The 6,650-nt window shown below is 46.8% G+C and overlaps 1 long non-coding RNA gene across 1 annotated transcript; it reads left to right on the top strand.

Moving 5' to 3' along the window:
• The first annotated feature begins 1,248 nt into the window (after positions 1 to 1,248).
• LOC139081034 (uncharacterized) lies at positions 1,249 to 2,020 on the top strand. Its single transcript, XR_011535977.1, has 2 exons — positions 1,249 to 1,516; positions 1,760 to 2,020. It is a non-coding gene; the product is annotated as an uncharacterized lncRNA (long non-coding RNA).
• The last annotated feature ends 4,630 nt before the right edge of the window (positions 2,021 to 6,650 follow it).

Genomic DNA, 6,650 nt, shown 5'->3' with positions numbered 1-6,650 from the left:
CCGCCCGGGGACAAGGTGGCACTTCTGGTGGCCCTACCCAGGCGGGTCCCACTTGCTTCTCAGGCGCTCCGGGCCGGGCGTGGAGTGCTACCCAGTTGGAAGTGTCGAAGGAGAAAGCGAGGGGCTAATTTTGTCGCTTTCTTTCGTGCCGGATTTGCCCCTCGGGTCAAGAACGTGGCCGCGGTCGGACCCCAGCGTGGACCATTTGCATTCGCCTGGGTTTTAAATTCTTCACTACATCCGAGGGTGAGAACCGGCCTGCGCGCTGCAGGCGGTCTCTTCCACGCGCACAGCGGGCGCGGCTGCCCCGGAGGGAGCGGAGGGGGCTGGGAGGCCACCCGTTGTCTCTCCCCGGGGCTCGCGGGTCCTGGCAGCATCCAACAGCGGGGCAGCCAGCACCACCCCCAGACCGGCTGTGGCCTGCGAGCACTTTGGGACGCACATTAGCGGCTCCCGGACTCGGGAGGAACCAACTCAGGGAAAGTTCATCAACAGGGCAACTCCAGGGAACTCAGAGTCTGTCGCTAGCTCAGCTCGGGCTCTGATTATTCAAACGAGCTTTTCTTTCTTTAAAACAAAAAGAAACAAAAATTCCAAATTCAAGCCGCGGACTGCGCGCCGCTAACTCAGAGATACGAGCCGGGCCCTGCGGCCGATTCTGCCCTGACCCCCACGCCCTCCAGACCGTTACCCAGGAGAATATTTGGAGGGCTCTGGGGCAGATTGGGAAATGTCTTGCGAGAACTTGCCTCCTTCCCGAAAAGCCGGACTTGGCAGCTGGCCCAGAGTAGCTAGGACATTGTTGGCAAGTTACTGCCAAGGGTCCTTCCAGCCTCAGTTTCTGCATCTATTAAGGGGGAGCAATAATACCCTTTGCTTGGAGAGAGGGAACTCATTGTGAAGCACAGAGTCTGGCACACAGCAGGTGTTCAGAAAATTCTTATTGCCTTTCTGCACCCCGCAAGCCCCAGCGCCTTAACTTGCCGGTTTGTCTGGTCAGAATGGTTGAAAATGATAACCCGCGTGAGCGCTGAAAGCAGCTTCATTGTTTGGAATCTTGGCTGTGGGGTGGGCCTGGGTCCCCACATCCCGAAATCCCCGGCCCGCACGCAGGGCAGCATGTACTCGCTACCGCAGCTCTCTCCCCGGCTGCGGCGTGGGGGCTGGGATTGAGGGGAGACCCGCCTGGGGCCCCTCCTTCTCTCTCAGCCTTCTGGCCTCTGGCCTTTGGGCTGAGAAAGTGGGTTAGAGGTCTGCGTCGAGCACTTCGGGAAGTGGGGGAAGAGAACCTAGTGGCAGCACCCTATGCAACCTCGGCAACTCCGAGGACGCTAGCGGCCCGCGCACTCGTCCTCTCTCGGGCGGGTATCTGCCACTGAGCTGCGCGTATCGGGCTGTCCGGGCCAGGTCCGGGCGCGGCCGCCTGCGCTTCGTTTGGCGGGACTCCGGGCTCGCGGCGGGCGGGCGGGAGGCGTGATCCTGGTGGCTCCTTCCCGCCACTGCGCCGGCTGCGGAGGTAACATCTGTGCCGACCCCCTCCTCACTGCCCCCTCCACCCGCCACGCCACCTCTTTTTTTTTTTTTAAGCAAGAAAGAAACGAAAAACCAACCTTCCTTTCCCTCCACAATAGACACACCAGGGGGCCTTTCACTTGGCCAATCTCAGGAGTTTCATATGAACTTCATTAAATCAATTACTCGGTGAACACATCACAATTTATTTGCAATTAGTATCAAAATGTCTTACTTTTCTTAATAGGTCGGAGCAGATGTAGCTACAGAAGGGACAACGCGTTTTCGTGAAATCTATCTCTTGCAACATATTAAATCTTCTGGTCAGAAGAGAAGGAGAAATTCAAAGGCAGTTAGAGGAGGAGAGAGAAACCACGCTGGAGACAAATGCGATCCGTGCAGGTGTTGGAGCAGCTTGCGTTATAATTGTATCTAGCGAAAAGGTTGCCTTTATTACCCGTAATGATCGAACAAAAGTCACCGTAATTAAACGTCTGGTTTTCTCCGATGACTGAGAGGTGCGTGTCTGAAAGGCGCCGGGTACAGCGAGGGACTTCAGAAATGGTTAACAAGACGCCCCGTTCTTTGAATAGTGGCTTTGTCTTATGGGGGGGGGGGGGGGGCGGGAGGAGAAGAGACAGAGCGAGAACAGTTCTCTAATTTTCATTGCCCCAAACCAGAGATTGATTGATTGCGACAACAGTTTTATTGTACTCAGGGAGGGGGTTGCTGCAGGTTTATAGAAACTGATTTACTTTCGTTTGGAAGTAAAATCATATGCAACAGTCTCCCGTTGGAAGGTTGGACCTCAGCTCCTGTTAATACCATTAGTGACACAGGATCGAATTTCAAATGAAGCCTGGTGACAATTACAGACGGAAACAGATGCCCTTGGAAATTTAGGTCAAGTGTTCAAGATTCTGGTTTCACGGTCAAGGTTGTCTTGGGGGTAACCTTGAAGAACACTCATAAATCTGTCCTCCTCTCCCAACTAGGGATGCACCTTCCGGGGGTGGTGATCAGAGAAGAGGGGAGCAGAAAATTTATTTAGAGGGTCCTCAGGTCACAGAAAACAGAAGAGATGCCAACATGTTGTAAAACCGGGCAAGTGTGCTGGGCTGGACAGTGTGAGTGTGTGTGGTGGGGGACACCAGCTACTCCTGGGGACTCCCAGGGAAGAACAACTGTGCGGACGGGAGTTGCAAAGACCTGAACTCCCGCGTCCACTTATTAGTCCCCAGCAGGCATACGTGGAGGCTGTCCCTTAGGCTCAAAGCCTTGTTTTTACCCATCCGTAAAATGGGAATCATGGTCCCGGCCTGGTCTTTCTAGAAGGGTGGTGGCGACGATTAAGTGTGATAACGAAATGGAAGGTATTATTCTGAAATTGCAGCCCCCTTCCTTTGCATTTTAATCACTTGCCCCTCAGCTAAGTGAAAAAGGCGTCGTGTCTCTTTCCTTCTCCCCGCGGGAACCCTCCCTGAGAGCCCGCCGGCTCTGGCTCTGGCAGCACCAACGCCTTCCTTCAAGGGTATAAAATCATGTTGTCTTTTACCCAGCTCTAGATCCCAACCGGCGTCTTTAAGCGTGGCAATCTTCGGGGTTTACGTCCCTCTGGTGGGTGTTTTCCACTTGACAACTCTTTTAAAGACATAGAACCATATTTTATTTACTGCCTACTATAAATTATTTACTAGCAGGCTGAGGTAATTCCATTAAAGCCGCATGGTTTGTTTATACTAAATAGTTATCTGGGGACTCCTCGCTAGCCTTAGAGCTGCGAGGCTCCGGGGAGATGGGGACGGTCCGCACGGGCAAGGGATGCCCACGGAAAGGAAAGGGGTCCAATAGAAACGAAAATAGCCTTATTTCTATTGATAATTCATTAAAAATTAAATACAATATAATAGTCGTCGTTTTTGTTTGGTGTGAGGTGTCATTACCGCCCCCGCTACCCCTCCCCACCCCCGACCCCGTGTGGACTGGCTCACACTTGATAGCAAGATGACTTTCTTTCAAGGAACTAACTCGACGGTGGCATGAATCAGATTTAGGGGAGGATGGAGGATTTAGCTGGGGGGAAATGCAGGGGGCCATTCCTGAGATGAAGGGAGGAGGAGGGGAGGGGAAGTCCGGAGCTTTTTGCAGGGCTTGCTGAGGAAAGAAAGAAAACACTGCGAACTTTGCCTCGGGTCCCCTCCCCCAACACGTGTATCCAGTCAGAAAAGAGAGAGTAGAAAAAACCAGCCTGAGGGAAGGACCAGGCTTTATAGATTAGCTGCACGCGCGCGCGTGTGTGCCTGTGCGTGTGTGTGTGTGCGCGCGCGCATGTTTCTCTCTCCCCGAGATTTTAGCACTGGCCCACTGAGTTACTTCTTTCTACTTTTCTGACTCTGTGTATGTTATGTATATATAAAACAATTTTTTTCTATCTCTCAACTTAGAGACCTCTCTGGAAATACCAAGCACCCGAGAGATAAATTGGCCTTTGGGGGAGGGGAAAAGGGTTCAGGCTACCGACCATGAAATTTTTTGTCTAAACTCGCTGCCTTCAGTTATGTTGGCCTTGGAAAGGGTAGGGGGATTTATCTATTTCTGTTAAAGGCTTTTTAAAAAGGAGCTCTAGAGGAATGTGGTAACAGCGTGTTAGTTTCCCACCTGGCTTTGCAGATGGGGATTTCAGAATGGTTAGGTTATTGCCATAACACAGGAAGAGATAAACAAGACACCTTGACAAAAAGCCAGTTATCTAAAGCAACTCGGAAGTGATCTACAATAAATAGAAAGGCCTCTTGTCTTGAGTATTTTTTTCCCTTTTTCTTTCAGCAGAAATAGACATGCAAGGTAGGGAAAAAAGTCATATTGGTCTCAGTGAGTGAAAGACCTACTGCTGTTCATTACAGAGCTGAAGGACTGGAATTGACTTAAACATTCAAGACACATCTTGCATTCTCAGTAGTTAGGTTCACTAATAATTGAAAATTCAATGACATATTTTTAATATTCTCGGATTATATTTCTTGGTAATTTGGTTACCTTTATTAGCTTAAATCCTGTTATATCAGAAAGGAGGAGAAAATTATAATATGTATAAGCACCTTAAGTATGCAAACATGCATGAGGCATTTTGTGATGATGGAGATGCAGGTTAACCCTGTGAACACCAAGTTGAATGTACATTGTAGAGCCACATATTTCAGTAGCCACGTAAGTACATTTATAAAAATTGGGGTGCAATTTACATCACATAAAATTAGCCCCTTTCAAGTGAACAATTCAGTGGTATTTAGAACATTCACAATATTGTGCAACCACCACCTCTATCTGGTTACAAAATATGTTCATTAAGGATGGTGGTGGTAGTTGCACAATAATATGAATATGCTTGATACCGCTGAACTGTACACTTTGAAATGGTTAAGATAGTAATATTTTTTTAAAAATTAACTTATTCTCATTACTAAATCCAATCCTAATTCAATCATACTAAAACATGTACTAAAAAGAACCCAAACCCAAACCAAACCAAACCAACAAACAAAAAAAACATGTTGATCGACCCAAGATAAAACCCTGTACCCAGTAAATCATGACTCCCCATTTTTTCCAACTCCCAGACCCTGGCAGATCTTTTTATTGGTGCTTGTATTTCTTAAAACAAGTATTTTCCTCACCAGCAAAATTTCTGTGTGTTACTACTTCCTTAAAATCTATTTCATCACATTCTATTCCACACATCTAACTACAGATACAAAGAGAGAGGGGATAAACGACATAATCTGCTTATTTGTATTTGTTCTAGAAGCCAATAGAAGGTTTCCAGATTGGTATTTGCAACATGGGTCTTTTTAATGAGCGGGTGGATCCCTGGGCAACACACACAAATACTTTGTTAGTCATTGTGGGAGGGACATGAGTTTGAGGCAACAGTTAATCTTGCTGTCATCAATAGAAAGTGGATTAGAGTGGTATTTTCTCTTTTGAAATGTAATTCATAAAGTTTAACAAAGCAATAGTTATCGTCAACCTTTTGGAAAAAAGAGTGCTAAGATGAGTTTTTGCAAACCGTTTGTTTCTGGGCATCAAAACTGTGCCCTGAATTCACAATTATGGAAAAACTTGGTGAATAGCTTAGAATTATCAGAGTCCCATCTCCTTGCTCTTGTGTGTGCTGATGCATTCATTTATTTCACACGGGTTCACCACAAAGACGAAAGGAAATATGACTGTGGCTAAAGAATTTTAATCAAAATTGAAGCTACCATTCATGTAATTAGGACCACAGTGTCCGAGGCCATTGGAGAAGCTATTTATGTAAGATGGCAGAGAGAGGTCAGAATTGGCCCAGAGTTGTGAGCTCAGACAGATTTTTGAACCCTATCTGCCACCCTGGGTTAATGTGAATTAAAGGAGCAAAGGATGTGTCGGCGGACAAAATCATGGGTGGTCAGTTCTGTAATTCAACATTTTGCTTTCATTCTATTTGGAGAATAACTTTCAGAGGAGCTAGCTGAGTTTGACCTGCATTGATAAACTGCAAAAGGCATAGTTTACTTTTAATTTGTGGACTAGTCCATCATGAGAGGAAAACAAAAAGCAGCAGTTAGAGCTGTTCCATTCCTCCTAATACATTCTTCGAATGAAACATATTTCCTTTTTTGCCTTAAACATTCTTTCTACAGCAGGGTTTTTCAGCCTTATCACTATTGACATTTTGGACTGCATAGTTCTTGATTGTGGAAAGCTGTCCTGTACATTCTAGGATGTTTAGCAGCATCCTTGGTTTCTACTCAGTGGCAGCCCCCAACCCCGAGTTGTGACAATGAAAAATGTCTCCAGAAATTGCCAAATGTCCCCTTGGGGGTCAAAATCATCCCTGGTTGAGAACCACTCTTCTACAGTCTTATGTTTGATTTTGAGGCAAATTGTTTTCTTTTTTGGTTGAGCTTTGTAAAATGTACAGTTTTATAGTCAGCAAGGACCTTAGAGATTCATTATTCATTAAATAAGGAGGCAGTTAAGAGTGTAGACTTGGGTTTAAATCCTATATACTAGTTATGTGACCTTGGGGAAGTCGTTTAACCTACCTGAACCTCAGTTTCCTCTTCTGTAAAATGACTCTCAAAAGATCCATGTGA

This window comes from Equus przewalskii, chromosome X, assembly GCF_037783145.1.
Source record: "Equus przewalskii isolate Varuska chromosome X, EquPr2, whole genome shotgun sequence".
NCBI lineage: Eukaryota > Metazoa > Chordata > Mammalia > Perissodactyla > Equidae > Equus > Equus przewalskii.
Note: the sequence above shows the minus strand (reverse complement) of the source record. Positions and strands in the feature narration are given on the sequence as shown.